Here is a 16,405-nt window from a genome sequence, read left to right on the forward strand (position 1 = left end):
ATATGTCATATTGGAGTAGCGTCCACCGTAATCGTCTCACCTAAAGTAGATTACATCTGCAAAAATGCTATTTCCGAAGAAGATCACTATCACGGGTACCAGGGGTTATGACTTCAACATAACCTTTTTTGGGGGGCTGCATTGCAACTCATAGGGTTGATTTAAGTATAGGAAAATGAGTATGTGAAACATCCATTAGTCAATACTTTCACAAGTAGGAATAGACGGGCAGATGTGACCAGGAGAGTGTTTTTGTTGTTATTCATCTTTTTTGTTGTTGCTGTTGCTTTGTTTTTAGGATGGTAAAAATAATATATTAAAATGTTGATGGAAATGATCTGGCAAAGTGTAAAAGTAGTGATGCAGGAGAGAGAGGGAGGAGAATTGCTGGATCAGTGCTTTTGAGTAAGTGAGAGAAGATGGGGTCTTGTGAATGAGTGGAAAGATTGGCCTTTGCTAGGAATTCATCCATAGTAATAGTAGAGAAGGCTGAGTATATAAACCGTATTGCTGGTAGGTAGGTGCATTTGGTATTGAAAGCTTGTGAAAGATCTTTTCTCATTGCTTTAGCTTCTCGTCTCCCAGTGATATTCTCTGAGGTGCAAGATTATAAATTTACTAACGATTATAGTATTTCTGTAGAATTAAATTTTGTTGTGTTATTATCTATTGCTGTGTGACAAGTTTTTCACAGTTTCTGTAGGTCAAGGCTCTTCTCACAGGGCTTAAATCAAGGTGTTGTCCTACCACTGTTCCTTTTCTTTCTTAATCTTTTCCCTCTCACCGCCGTCCCTTTCTGCCTAGTTTTGAGTTAATGGCCCAGTTTGACCAGTTTAACTGCAAATTCTGAGTAGTGCTGACTATTGTCTTGAGAAATAATATTTCTAGACTCAGTGGGTCAGCAGACACAGCAGAGAGGGAAATGTGCTTGGAAACAACCTGAACGACCTAGCAATATACCATTTAGATTTCCTAAAGTGCTACCAAAGTCTTCAAGTTAACCAGACGGGGGTATTTCCCTATGTGGGGTCTTCTAATTTTTTTTCTCAAATCCTATCAGTTCTATAGAATTTATATTCAAAGTTGAAAAAATATGGACAAGATGGGATATTCTTCCAGGGGCTGCCCTTGTGCCTCTTCACAAGCTAAGTTAAATAGATAAGAAGGTTAGTTTTTCTTTTGCAGATAAGGTGTTTGTCACAGCAGTTTCCAGGAGAAATAATGTGATTTGACTGCAGAAACACTCATTTTGTTCAATCACACTGTATCTTTTAACACATCAGGACTAAGCTCAATGCGTACATAAGAATTCTGTTTCCTGCAGACTGCTTTTTGCCCCCCAAGAGAAAAGCTTTTGCTTAGTATTCATTTTCATTTTCCATTATCTAAACATTAATGGTTTGTTTTTATTTTCTTTTCCTCATGCTGATAAGTAATTCAAATAGAAAGTTATTTATTGCATATGTGGAAGAAAACATAAATAAAATGTCAGGAAGCTTGTAATTTTTATAAATACCACCCTGTGAGGGAAATCTTGTCCTTAAACCTCAATGGTTCATTGAGTGTGAAAGTACATTCTAGTTCCCTTCAGGTTAGGCATATTGAAAATAGTCTACTATTTTTTTCTTGAAGGAATTCATTTTTTTTCTCTTATCTCTTCTTAAATAATGTCTTCAAATAGAAACTTTCACAAAAATATGAATATTGTAGCCCGGTATATATATATATATATATATATATGTGTGTGTGTGTGTGTGTGTGTGTATATATGTATATATATTTATTTGTGTTTGACTCTTACACCTTCTATTAATTAGGTTAAAAGGTGAAGTCTTTTAGCTATATTTTCTTAGGCTAGGTTTCCATAGTCAGAACTGTTGACCTTGTAGGTATTTAAAAGCTCTGCAAAGAACAATGAGGGTGTAGTAAATCTAGAGGATATTTTCATAGAAAGCAGAATAAAGGCAGTCTCTAATGAAGTGTACCAGTCCAGATAATCACTGGGCTCTAGTGTTCAATGTGGGCTCTCGCTCAGGGAGAAGAAGGAATTTTAAAGAAGAGGACAACTAATGAAATTATTCTTAGTTTTTTGCTCTTTCCATGTTTGTGACATATGTTAAAAGTCTAGCTCACAGAAGCCATGGATACTATTCCTTAAGGAAAAGGTAGTTCAGTAACTGTGCTCTTGCTAAGTTTACCTTTCTTAAAATAGTAGCTAGAAATATCAACTAAGAATTAAGGCCCTAGGTTGGGTTGTTTTGGGCCTCTGCTCAAAGCTTTATCACTATGAGTGATATTCTGTGATTCAAAATTAAAAGCCATGCTGTATATATATTTTTTCAAATTTCTTTTGCAGCTCAATTTTGTTTTTGAGATTTATTTGGTAGATCCAAGTATCTATGATTCATTAACTGTTCAATTTACCATATGACTAAATAAAAATTTATGTAGCATTTCTTCTGTAAAAGAGTTAAGTTTCTGATTTTTCTTAATGCAGTCAGTACGGCAATGAACATCCTTATACATATTTTTTTCATGTACCCATGTGCAAAAGTTTCTTTGGGGAATATAAATAGAAATGCAGTCGATAGAAAATAGGATATTCACATATTCAGTAGAAATTCAATTGATAGAAAATAGGATATTCATATATTCAGCTTTATAAGATGTTTTCAAATTTATCTTTAAAGCAGCATATCAACTTACATATCCTAGGCAGGACTCTAAGAGTTCCTTCTCTCAATGTCTAAAATTAGAAGTGATTAAGTATGATGTTTACATTATGTTTTGTTAGATACATTTTATCTGGTTAAAGTCTCCATAGATTTCTGATTTGCATAGATATTTTTATCAAGAATCAATGTAGAGGTTTATCAACTGTAGTTTCTGCATCCGTTGAAATAGTCACTTTTTTATTCTTTTAGTCTGTTAATATGGCAACTTGCATTATTAGATTCTCTAGTGTTTTTCATATTTACATATTGGAATAAATTCTACTTGATACCTGTCTACCTATCTGTCTATTCATTCACGCATTCATCCATATAACATATTTAATTAAATATCCTCAGGTAGGTATCAAGATTATTGTTATATAGATGTTCTTCCTATTCTATTGTCTGTACCACAGAGTTCAATGGTAGGGATTATCCACTAGTTTGGTGGATTTACCTGAAAAAAATATGTGGGCTTGATACCTTGTGTGAAAGTTACTAGTATTCTTATGTGATTTTTAAACTTTTACATGTTCCTTCTCAGATGTTCTTCTTTTCATTTTTGCCTTCTTTCTTTTATTCTTGATCAATTTTGCCAGAGATTTGTCTAAGTTAATAGCTTTTCTCAGTTGAGCAGTTTTTGGTTTTGCTGATCCTCTATGATTTCTTTGCTTTTCTATTTCGTTAATTTTAGTTTTATGTTATTTACTTATCTTTTTCTTTGTGTTTCTTTTATTTTCTAAAAAATCTGTTTTCCTGCTTCCCTCTCCCATCTTTAAGATTTTGATGTACTATTTGACATCTTCTTATTTATTCTTTTTTTAAAAATTTTATTCTATTGAGTTATAGTCAGTTTACAATGTTGTGTCAGTTTCCAGTGTAGAGCACAATTTTTCAGTCATACACGAGCATACATATATTCATTGTCTTTTTGTGTTTATTTTTTTAAATTAACTTGTTTCACTCACTAATATTATATTTTTGAAATATTTGACATATATATTAATAAAGCATATGTAATACTTATAAGAATATTTTAAATGCATATGTAAATTATAAAGCATAACACTAGTAAAATAAACATCTGTGGATACAGTATCCTAACAAATAAATAGAAATAATCAATAATGTTGAAAATATGTTCTAGCCTGTTTTTATCTCCAAGTATTAGGAAATATTTCAAGCATGCTGACAAAGATAGAGATTTGTATATATTTTCCACCTTTATTGAGGTATAATTGGCATATAACATTGTATAAGTTTTAAGGTATACAATGTGATGACTTGATACAAGTATATATTGTGAAATGTTTATCAAAATAAGGTTAGTTAACATTTCCTTCACCTCATCTCACATAATTACCGTGTTTTATTGTTATGATGACAACATGAAAGCATTACTCTCTTAGCAACTTTCAAAGTATACAGTACAGTATTAACTATAGTCACCATGGTGTTCTTTAGATCCCTGGAACTTATTCATTGTGTAACTGAAAATTTGTAACCTTTGACTAATATCTCCCCATTTCCCCCATCCCTCAGTCCCTGGAAACCACCATTCTACTGTTTCTATGAGTTTGTTGTTTATAGATTCCACATGTAAGTGAGGTCATGCAGTATTTGTCTTTCTCTTTCTGACTTTTTTCACTTAGCATAATGCCCTCAAGGTCCATCTATGTTGTCACAAATGGCAGAATTTCCTTCCTTTTTAGAACTGAATAATATTCCATTGTATATATAAACCACATATTCTTGATTCATCCATCCAGTTAGAATGTCACTATTGTGAATAATGCTGCAATGACCACAGGAGTGCAGATATCTCTTTGAGATAATAATTTTATTTCCTTCAGGTACATACCCAGAAGTGAAATTGCTGGATTATATGATAGTTCTATTTTCAATTTTCTGAGGAACCTCCATACAGTTTTCCCTAGTGCTGGAACCAATCTACATTCCCACCAACATTGCACCAGAATTCCCTTTTTTCTACATCCTTGCCACCATTTGTTACTCTTGTCTTTTTGCTAATAGTCATGGTAACAGGTGTGAGGAGATAGCTCATTGTGGTTTTGATTTGCATTTCCCTAATATTAATGATGTTGTATACCATTTTATGTACTTGCTGGCCATTTGTATGCTTCTTTTAGAGAAAGTCTCTTTAAGTCCTCTGCCCATTTTTCAACTGGTTTATTTGTTTTTGGTATTGAGTTGTATGGCTTCCTTATATGTTTTGGATACTAGCCCCTTATTACATACATGGACTGCAAATATTTTCTCCTATTCTGTAGGTTACCTCTTCATTTTGTTGGTTGTTTCTTTTGCTTTATAGAAGCTTTTTAGTGGGATGTAGTTTCACTTGTTTATTTTTACTTTAATTGTGCTTTTGGTCTCCTATCCAAAATATCATTTCAAAGACAAACGTCAAGGAGCTTTTTCTCTGTTTTTTTTTTTCCCCAAGAGTTTTATGGTTGCAGGTCTTAGGTTTAAGTCCTTAAACCATTTCTAGTTAATTTTTGTGAGTGGTGCAAGATAGGGGTCCAATTTCTCTTTTTTTTCCTCTGTGGCTATCCAGTTTTCCCAATATCTTTTATTGATAAGATTTTCCATTCCCTATTGAGTATTTTTGGCCCCCTTTTCAAATATTAGTTGATCATATATGGGTAGGCTTATTTCTGGATTTTCAATTCTGTTCCTTTGGTCTACGTTGATTATTACAGCTTTGTAATGTAGTTTGAAATCATGAAGTGCGATGTCTCCAGCTTTGTTCTTTCTCAAGATTGCTTTGGTTATTCCATGTCTTTTATGATTCCATAAGGATTTTAGGGTTGTTCTTTTCTGTTTTTGTGACAAATGCCATTGGAATAGGGAATAATTTCAGTGTGCTCAGAGGTATAGGAGCTGCCCCTAGTTGCCTGATGCTGATCCTAGGGTGATTAGGGCAGGAGGTTAGTGTCTCACAGGTGTTAACATATGATAAAGAAGGCGCTTGGGGTTGTTTGGGCTCTGGATTGGTTAGTTTGCTCATGAAAACTATGCTCACTGGATAGTTGCTTCTACCTGTAGGAATCTGCTAACTCTGGGAAAGGTAGTCCCTCTCTAGTCAGCAAGGTCCCATGATGACAAAATATCAGATACAGAAACTGAATAACGTGCTTAATACACATACCTACCAAACTCTCCTGATTTTTGTTTTTGTTACTTCTTTATCTTTTATACAATAGACACTAAGATACAATTTGTACAGTAACACTAATCAACATATCATTTTGGTACATATACATATGTAATGAAATTTTTAAACCTTATTAATTTTTAAATTAATTTTTTATAATGCATACATTTAAGGACATTTATTTCTAACTACAGCCAGAGCTACATGTCAGTTTTTCTCATTTTGTTTTGAATGAAACTCAGATATGAATATTTTTGTATTTGTATAATTTCTACTTTGGCACATGAGTTATAAGTTATATAGAAGTTTTCCTTTTTTTCTGAAGGTAACTTGTTATTTGATTGTATTTTTTTATTTAGTAATTTAAGGAATTTGGTCTTCATTCCAGAGATTCTTTGGTATTTGTTAAGACTTTCATATATTTGTATTATTGTATCTCAAGCTCTTCTTCTAAGTGCAATTTTCCTTTTTGCTAAAGTATAGCAGTTCATAGCTCTTTCTGAAAGGATTTATAAGTGTTAAACTAAGTCTTTGTTTTACAATGTCTATTTTACTCTCACTTTTGAATGGTACTTTAGCTGGCTGCGGCCTTCTAGGGTGACAGGTATTTTTCTTCAACATTCTGAAGGTCTAATTCCACTGTCTTCTGGCCTCTGTTGCTGCCAAAAAGTTTGTTCTCATTCTAGGCATTGTTCCTTCATAGCTAGTCTCTTCCCCCTCCCTTTTTGTAGTTTTGTTTCTCTCTTCTGCTTTTATTTAGTGTTCTAAAATTTCACTAAATTTTACTACTGCTAATTATTATTATCATTTAAATCCTGCTTGGGGGTTGGCATTCTTGACAATTCATTTTTAAAAAAACATTTCTAGAAATTTCTAATCCTTGCCATTTTAGATATACTCTCTTTCCCATTTTTTAAAAATGTTCTTCTTCTGGAACTTCTAATAAAAATATTGTGTGTTATCCTTCCAGATATTTAAAATTCTTTTTCAAGTTTTTTATCTCATCACCTCTCAGTACTGCATTTTGGTGTTTTTTTATAAAAAAATTTCCAGTTTTTAAATTTTTCTTTAACATTATCTAATTTGCTATTTATCCATCTATTGTTTTTTAAATTGTAATTAGAATAATTTTTAATTTCCAAAAATTCTATGTGGATCTGTTACCAATCTATCTGTTCTTCTTTTTCTTACTGTATTCTTTTCTTTCTTCTTAGCTTGTATGTTTTTTCTCTTTTATCTTTTAATCATATTTGATAATTTATCTATGTTTTATTTGCTTGATGTATTTACAATCTAATTCTCGTTTTCTGGATCCATCACAGTGGGCCATTCTTTTCATGTGTTTTTTTTTTTATAGTGAGCTATATTTGAAAAAAATTATTCATTGTGCATGTACTCTGAATTTTAGAAAAGTTCTTAGAAAGCAGACTTACATTTGCATGTTACAGGTATCTCAGGAATTTCACCAATATTGGAACAAAATTTATATTAATTTCCCTGTTTTATATTTTTTGCATAACATATTTTAAAATCAGACTATCTCACACACCTAGTATTTTGATTTCTCACAGGTATTTTTTAATCCAAAGTCTCATATATAAACAGATTGCCTTGATACTTTCATGTACATATGAGTTCCTTTTTTCCTTTTCCTAGCTATTCAGCGGTCTTGCTTAAAGTTCCCTATCTCAAGAGCCCCATGTATGGACATTTAAATCTTATTTCCTAACTATTAGGGTGTATATCTGTGTCTTGGGACTCTTCATACTACTGCTACAATAGCTCACTATCCTACTACTTAGTTTCTGACACCTGGGAATTTCCCTTTCTTCTGAATTTAGTATATAAACTTATTTTGTGATTATTCTTCAGCATTTCTAGATCTGTAAAGGGCAGTTCTTGTTAGTTCAGTGTATAGGTTGCCCCTATTCATTCTTTGATCTATTGGAATTAGGCTTCCACTGCCACCACTCCACTGACATGATTTCCCAATTCTTAATTTCTGTGACTTCATGTTCTCATCTCTGTTATTGAACACTATTGACCCTTAAATCTTTGAAATGTCTTCCTTTTTTTCTTGAATTCTGTAAAACCTCTCTTATTTCTCTGACTACCTTTTGAAACTCTGTCAGTCTTTTTTACTTGATCGTGTTCCTTTTCAAAAACAAATTTTAAAAGAAATAAAGCATTTTAAAATGTATAAAAAATAATACAATGAACACCAGGACACCTAGTATTGAACTTACGCCATAGAATGTTACCAAAACATTTGAAATACCCTGTTTTCTTCTTTAGTGTCCTCTCCCTCACTGTCTCCCAGAAGGAGTCACTACTATAAACTGGAAGTTTATTTTCCTCATACATTTCTTTATATTTTATTCTGTATATGCATCTATGAAGGATTTATAGTATTTTGTATTCTTTTATGCTTTCTATAAATTATTATACTGTACATATGCTACAATTTGTTTTGCTTAATATATTTTTGAGTTTCATCCATATTGATATCTGTAGCTCTAACATATTAATTTACACTCTTATACAGTATTATGTTCTATGAATATGTCACAGTTTAGTTATCTGTAGTGCCCTTAGTCCTTTGTTGCTTTCAGCATATCATGATGTGTTACAGCTTACATGTGCCTAGTTAAGTGGATTTATAGATCATATCTAGTTTTAAATAAATTCAACTTCACAAAATGGAAAAGTTATCTTAATATTCTTGTGAAAAAAATCTTAGATTTAAGACAATACTAATAATGTAAGCTTAAATGAACAAGCAAGACATGGCAGAGCTTACACTTCTATTCCTAGTATAAACTTTTGGTCAGCCATTCAAAGCAATGTAAAAATATATAATAATATGTATAAAAAATATTAAACATATGAAAACAATGACCTAATAAAATATGAATAGAGCCCAGGTTAAAAAAATTCTGTGTTATAAAGAAGAATATTTTAAATATGGTTTACATCTGCTGTTAAAAATAATGAACTTGACTTAGCTGTTTGTTGTGTCCTATGATAGGAGTATAATAGTATAAAGTAAGAATGATTACCAAGCAATTTAAAAACTAAACATCTAGAACATAGAAAATGTTAATAGTAATTGTATTCATAATAATAATATTTTGTATCATTACATAATTTCACTTTTTCTCATTCTTTTTAATTTTTATTTTTGTCAATTTTAATGTACATAATGTTTTAATAAAGTGGAAATGAATAATTTAGAAATAAATAAATATACATGTTTATTGAGGATATATGCTCAAATTTTCCTCTGGTAAGAATGGTAATCAAAAATTATGGAGACCCTTGTTCTGGAGGATAAATATGAAACTCATTAGTGTTAACAAAGTCTTTTACTTTGGAGCCCTTGACCTTATATCTTCATCTTGAATAACATCCTGCTCTCTTCCCTCTACTCTTGTCCCTCCCTGAGTGTTTTAGATTCACCTTAATAATAACTATTCTCAAGATAAACTTTCGTTAGGCTGTACTCTGCAGGCCTGCAAGCCTTGTTGTCCAGTCTTGAGAATGAACAAGGAGCCTGGAGACAGCTACAGATACATCAACAGTTTATTGGACAGGGGAACTTACACATCCAAAACAAGGGTCCTGGAGCAACACCCCACCATGGATGGCAGATGGCAGGCGGGACATGGCAACAATTTTTGCTACTCAAGGGAGAAGGAGGCTACCATTTATAGGGGGAATAGATGTCAGTTTGGCTCATCAGTTACCAGGGAAACCAGCAGCTGGGGCAGGAGGCAAGCACGTAGGCAATTACCAATTAAGCCCTATAATTAAGAGGATTGGATAGTCATGTGAGGGAAGCAGTTTGAGCAGGAGATGTACGGAGAGCAAGAGAACAGCCCTCTTGAATGGCCTGACCATACGACTGTGTTCCTTCACAGATTACTCTTTAATTCAACTTTTCCCGTTCTTCCAGGTGAATACTTTTCTTTCAAGACTCAGCTCAGATTCTACCTTTACTTTGAAGACTTTGACTTACCTAGAGTTGAGTGCTATTTTAGTAGTATTGTTTTCATGTTCCAAGCACTTAATGGAGAACATTTAATGTGTTTGTTCCCTTTTTGTTCCTTCTATTGGTTTGGAATTTATATCTCTGTATTTTCTTTCTTTTTCCTTATTACCATTAAATGTTTAACATGCATACTTCACTTAACACAGTGTAATATTAACCAGTATTTCTACAAGGTCCTTAGACTGCTTTAGCTTAGAATACTTGTCTCATTCCTTTCATGTCATGTCCAGATTTTAGTTCCACTTTGTTTTTATGTCCTCTCCAGTTAGTCATTATGATTTTTGCAGATTGTTTCTTCAAATTATTCTATATATTTTAATTTCTTTACTCACTATTTATTGTTTTTGTCTAAAAATATATATGTATTTACCCTCATTCTTGAATATTGGTTTAGCTGTACATAATATTCTAGATTAGTATTTATTTTCCTTAGCACTTAAGGTTATTATCCCTCTGTCTTCTGGATTCCATTCTTGTTGCCTTTTCTCATTAGTTGCTTTAAAGATCTCTTTGTCTTTGATTTTCTTTAGCTTCGCTATGATGTTTCCCCCTCCCCTCCATTCTAAATGCTGGCTGAAACTTGACATTCATCTTCTATCTGAAGATAACTGTCTTTAACAAATTCTGGAAACTTCTCTTTGTTATACTTTATCCAACACTTCCATATGTTTTGTAGAGGAGATATTTAAAGTTATATAATCTGCTTTATTGCCAGAAACTGAACTGGTCTGTGTAACTTATCATATTATAAATCTGCAAATTTTGTTTAAACATTTCTCTTCTGCTAGACTGTGAGTTCCTTTAAGGCAGGGAAGATATCGTATACCTTTGTGAATTCCTGGTACCAGGGCCATAGTAAGGGTCAGTTAGTGTTAATTTAAATGACACTTATTGGGGAAGGAGAGTAAAGCAAAAGAGTGCTTTTTCTAAATTATCTATATGTTTATAAATCAAAATGGGCTTCCTTTGTTGTCTGTTACTTCCTTTGTTGTCCTTTGTTGTCTGAAATAGGCCATTTCACTAATCATACATTTTATTTTAGCAATAAAGACTTTGGATTCCTTTTCTTCTCTGTTTTCATCTCAATGTAATAAAATTATTACATGGTTATAGGTAGAACTGATAGTTCCATCTCTGTTTAATGATACAGTTCAGCCTCATAGAGCAACCAAAACTTATTATAAAACTCAATTGCCAAAGAGTATCTTCACTTATTTTAGAAAGCAAAAAGAGTACAAAATTTATCTTTAAAACAAAAAAGATAGATTTTAGAAGCTTCTTCTCATACTGTTTGGAAGTTATTATCATGTACTAGCCTCTAAAACTATGGTGCCCCATGCATATATTCAGTTAGTTTTGATAACTAGAAAAACTCATATTAGTATTTATTAAAAACAATACTTACCCCTATCAATGTGTTAAGAAGTCTATTACATCAGATACCATTTGTTGAAACCAATGTCTAATGACCTCTCTTTATGATCCCATTAGCTCCTAAGTGGAAAGTATTATTTGAAATGAAAACAAGGAAATAAAATTCATGCATACTAGCAGCTGATTCAGTACTGCATCAAGGATTTAGCACATTTACAGAGTCCATAAAATACATTATTTCCCAGGTGCTTTTCTCTATATTCATCAAAATATGATATTTAAATTGAACTTCCATATGGATAAGCAATTGAGAAATTGGTATTTGAATAGATCTATTTTTCTTATCTTAAAGTTAAGTCAGGTTAGTTTGTTTTCTTCATAGGAAGAGTGAGAGATTTAATGTGTGAGAACAGACATCATTTGTGAATTAACAAAACCTGACTGGGTCCATACCTTCAGCAGCAAAACCAATATAGAAGACACCCTGCAACTGTAACTTTAGTCAAAATAATCACCTGAAATCTGTTTACTGAAAGACATGAATGGCAATGACATAGCTATAGAAAAAATATATGATGCCAGTAGAATACTAGTTTTAATCCAACAGGTATTTACTAAGTTCTTTCTACATGTACAACTTATTGTTAGCAGCATGGATAGACAAAGTGGTTATTTCTCTCAAAGATATTAAAGTATTCATTAGAGAAAGAAAAAATGTTAAAGCATTCCATGTATATATCAAATTAAGAGGATATGTATGTGATATCACCTATGAAATTTCAGTGGATGATCATATCAGAGTGAGCTCATGCCTTGGAAAAGGCTTTTTGGAAGAGGTAGTAATGTTAGGATGGAGTGAGATTTCAAGAGTGAAAAAGAGCTTGGTGCATCGAGTGCACAACGTGTGGAAAAGTGTGGCTGAAGCAGAAACCTTTACGAATTGGAGAAATAGGATTCCCAGTAGAAAGGGCAGCCAGGGCAGATTGTAGATGACTTTAAATGACAAAATAAGGAATCAGAATGTAGTCTGATAGTCAATGATAAGCCTTTGAGGGTTTCTTTGAGATTTTACTATGTGATATTGTCAAGATTCCTTTGTTATAACAGCTCTCACCAAAATCTTTCCTTCTTAACCCTCCCTCCTTCACTCATCACCGTGGGACACTAAACAGGGAAGTTTTGAGTAGAGGGATAGGGCTTGAGGGGAGAAAGAAGTTGGACCTAGGGCACTGGTAAGAGGGAACAGGTCCTGATAAGGCAGACAAAACCAGTCAGGACCTTGGGATCTAGTGAGTTGCATGGAACAAGCACATGAAGGTAGAGATCTAGAAACGGAAGGGAAGAATATTATACCACCTACCACCTATCAAGGGAAAATAATTTAAAATTTTTAGTATGAGTCCAGAGAATTCTAGTGTTTTCTTTATCTCAAAGAAAAGATCATCTTCCCTATGGCACTTTGCCTCTCAGCTTTTTTTTTTTTTTTTTTTTTTTTTTGTAAATAATTTACCTGCGTTATTCTTTTCTTTATTGTGGTAAAAAGACAGCATGAGATCTATCCTTTTAACAAATTTTGTCTTTATAGTACTGTTGACTACAGGCACTATATTATACAGCAGATCTTTAGAACTTGCTCATTTTGTATAACTTAATTTTTATATCCATTGAATAACAACTCCCTATTGCCCCTGGAAACCACCATTCTTCTCTCTGCTTCTTTGCTTTTGACTATTTTAGACTCGCATGAGTGGAATCATATGGTATTTGTCCTTCTGTGACTGGCTTATTTCAATTGGCATAATGTCTTCTAGTTGCATCCATGTTGTTGCATCCATTTTAAAGGCTAAATAATATTTCCTTTTATGTGTATACCACATTTTCTTTATCTATTCATCTGTCAATGGACACTTAGACTGTTTTCATGTCTTAGCTATTGTCAGTAATGCTGCAGTGAACATGGGAGTGAAGATATGTCTTCAACACACTGATTTTATTTACTTTAGATATATACCCAGAAGTGGGATTGCTGGATCATATGGTAATTATATTTTTAATTTCTTGAGGATCCTCCATACTATTTTGCATAACGCTTGTACCAATTTACATTTCAACTAAGAGTGTGCAAGGGTTCCCTTTCCTTTACACTCTTGCCAACATCTGTTAAAAGATTATCTTTTTGATAACAGCCATCCTAGCAGATGTGAGGTGATATCTCACTGTGCTTTTGATTTCCATTCCCGTGATGATTAGTGATGTTGAACACCTTTTCATGCACCTGTTGGCCATATGTATGTTTTCTTTGGAGAAATGTCTATTCAAGACCTTTGCTATTGAATTGTAGGGGTTCTTTTTATATTTTGGATATTATCCCCTTTTCAAACATAGAAATTGTAAATATCTTCTAACGAACCATAGGTTGCTTTATGATTTTGTTGATTGTTTCCTTTGCTGTGCAGTATAATATCTTTACATAAAATTTATTTTTCGAACATCCTAGGAAACACTGAGCAATAACCTCTGATGTTTAGCATAATGTTAGCAGTCTTTAGCCACCTCACCTCCACTTTGCAGAAAGTTAATGAAAATTTAAGATGCAGATAAGCTGTGAGTAAATTCTTAACTTTAAATGAGATAAATTATGAAATTGATCTGGTGGTTCAGATACATATCCCTTCAGAATTTGGCATCACATGTTACAGTATATTGCTGTAGTATAACTTTGGAAACAGGTAGTGGATGTAATACATTTTAATAATAATCTGTGCATAATCATTAACTATGTGATTTTCCATTAGGAGTACAGAGCATAGGATAGGCTATAACATCAGTTCCCAGAGCCTACTGTGAAAAGTTGAGGAAAGGGAATTAAGGATGGCTAGCAGAGTCAGTATAAGTGACAGGGTATTTTTGTAAATTTTATTGCCACACAAGTAAAAAAGCAACATGGTACCAGAGTAGGAAGCTCACCATACTTGTCACTCTATCATAGGGACTGAAAGAATAGTTTCTGATATTTTCTTACTATTAGAGGGTCTTCCTTATAATGTACTCTTGCAACCTGGACCGTAAAGGTAGTGTAAAAGCAAGGATCCAGAACGTCTCCTTTTTTGTCTCTACTCCATTACACTAATTCCTCTCTCCTTCCCTGACTTTACTTCCTGTTTTCAGTCTTTTCACCCTTCTGCCTCCTTCCTCCTTTTACTCTCTGTTTATTCTCGTCTACTGCTTGCTCTTCACTCTGGTGATACTTTAGACTTTTCCCTTAACCTGTGTATGAAGAAGCATAATCCCAATAAACTCTCAGAGTTAAAGCATGGGTTTTTCAAGCAAAAAAGCACTGTTGTGACTTTCTTATAGATGGTGTGTCTATGCCTGATCTAGAAGTTCTTGAATATTAAGAAATAAAATTTAATATTGAATATAGAAAAATCAGATTCTTCAAACTTAGCTTAACTTGCTTTTTCAAATGACTAAAACATCCACTGAGTAAATCCTCTGTTACTTCTGCCTCTTCTTTAAATCTCATGCCTACTTTGTTATAACAAGGTAGGTCACAGACACAGAGGCACTGACTTAATTCTGTTCTTCCAGATTCTGAGAATAACTTTGACTTTGTAAAACATGTCAAATGGGTTAAAAGTACATTATCTGAAATCTATCTGTAATAATGTTGCTTGATATAGCTTTTGGCTACTTTATTCACCTTTAATTTAACAGAATGTAGCTATTGCATTAAGCAGATAGTCTTCATAGTGTCTGCAAAAGGATATCAGAAAATTTACTTACATGAGGGGAGGAATAAAGTAGGTGGCAAACATTCTAGACATGATCACCCAGATTAAAATGTCTATGCCAGATTTATACAGATTCAGAGGTTAGTGGATAAACACTGCAACTGTGGTAAGAATTTATTTTTACACAGGAAAAGAACGGCAATAATGGTAATATTTTTCCCCACACCACTTTATGATACATTGTTTTTTCTGTATCAAAACCCAGTGAGAGAGATTGTTATAAGTGCTTTTTCAAGTGGGAAGCAGCAAAGGCCTTCTGTATATCCTAAAATCTGAACTGAAAACTCTCGGGTTTTGTCAAAGTTACATGAAACTGAATTAATATGAATAGGAAGTGAGCAATGTTCTTCTCATACCTCACAGATCCAACTGATAGAGTTAGAAATCTTGAGTTTGAGTAGCTAAGAAGAAGCACCAGAAAAACACTCCTATTTTTTAATCATAAAAGAAATGGGCTTTAGAGGCTTTTTCTAACATGGACATTTCTGGGAAAAGATTTACCCCCATGCAGGGAAATAAAGGGCAAACTAGAGGGCCTGCTTCTCTTTCTGTGACCTCAGCTTGGCTCAATGCCTTTAGAGACCTGTCAGGAATTAGCCTTCAAGGGTACTCCTGAAATTTTAGCAAGTTTACTAAAATAATCATTCTGCACACCATGTGTGGCGCTTGGAAATGTGATGTTAAATGAATTTTCAATTTGTGAGCTTTTCTCTAGAGCCCTTTTATCTTTGGGTTCCAAGGCACTGAAGACACTGCTTAGGGGAAACAAACACCTATGCTACTACTTATACATAAAAATGTTGCTTAATAAAAAAAACTGACTCCCTGAGCTATCAGCTAATAAATGTGTGTACAGTTACTGTTCATCAGAAATTCTTATTGGATGAATGAACTGCTGACACAGGACTTTTTCTGGGGCTAACCTAATTCTACCATTCCTTCACTTGTTCATTCAGCACCTACCATGTGCCGCACTGTGTTAGGCGCTGGGGATGAAGCAGTGAACAAGACATTTTGTGTCTGACCTCACGGTATTTGTAGCTTATTGGAGGAGACAGGCAATAAACATGTGATTACAATATGATGAATATAACACCAGAGGAATGACAGGATGCTATGGGAGCACACAGCCAAAAGGCTTAACCTCTTAGTCTAGAGTAACTAAATATACCCTTGAGGAAGGGATGTTTAAGATAAAACCTAAAGGATAAAGAGAAGCTAGTTAGATGAAGAAGGGTCAGGGAAAACATTTCATGTAGCAAGAAGAATGTGTGTAAGAATCTCTAGGCAAGAGAGT

The sequence above is a fragment of the Camelus bactrianus genome, chromosome X (assembly GCF_048773025.1).
Source record: "Camelus bactrianus isolate YW-2024 breed Bactrian camel chromosome X, ASM4877302v1, whole genome shotgun sequence".
In the NCBI taxonomy this organism is placed as follows: Eukaryota; Metazoa; Chordata; class Mammalia; order Artiodactyla; family Camelidae; genus Camelus; species Camelus bactrianus.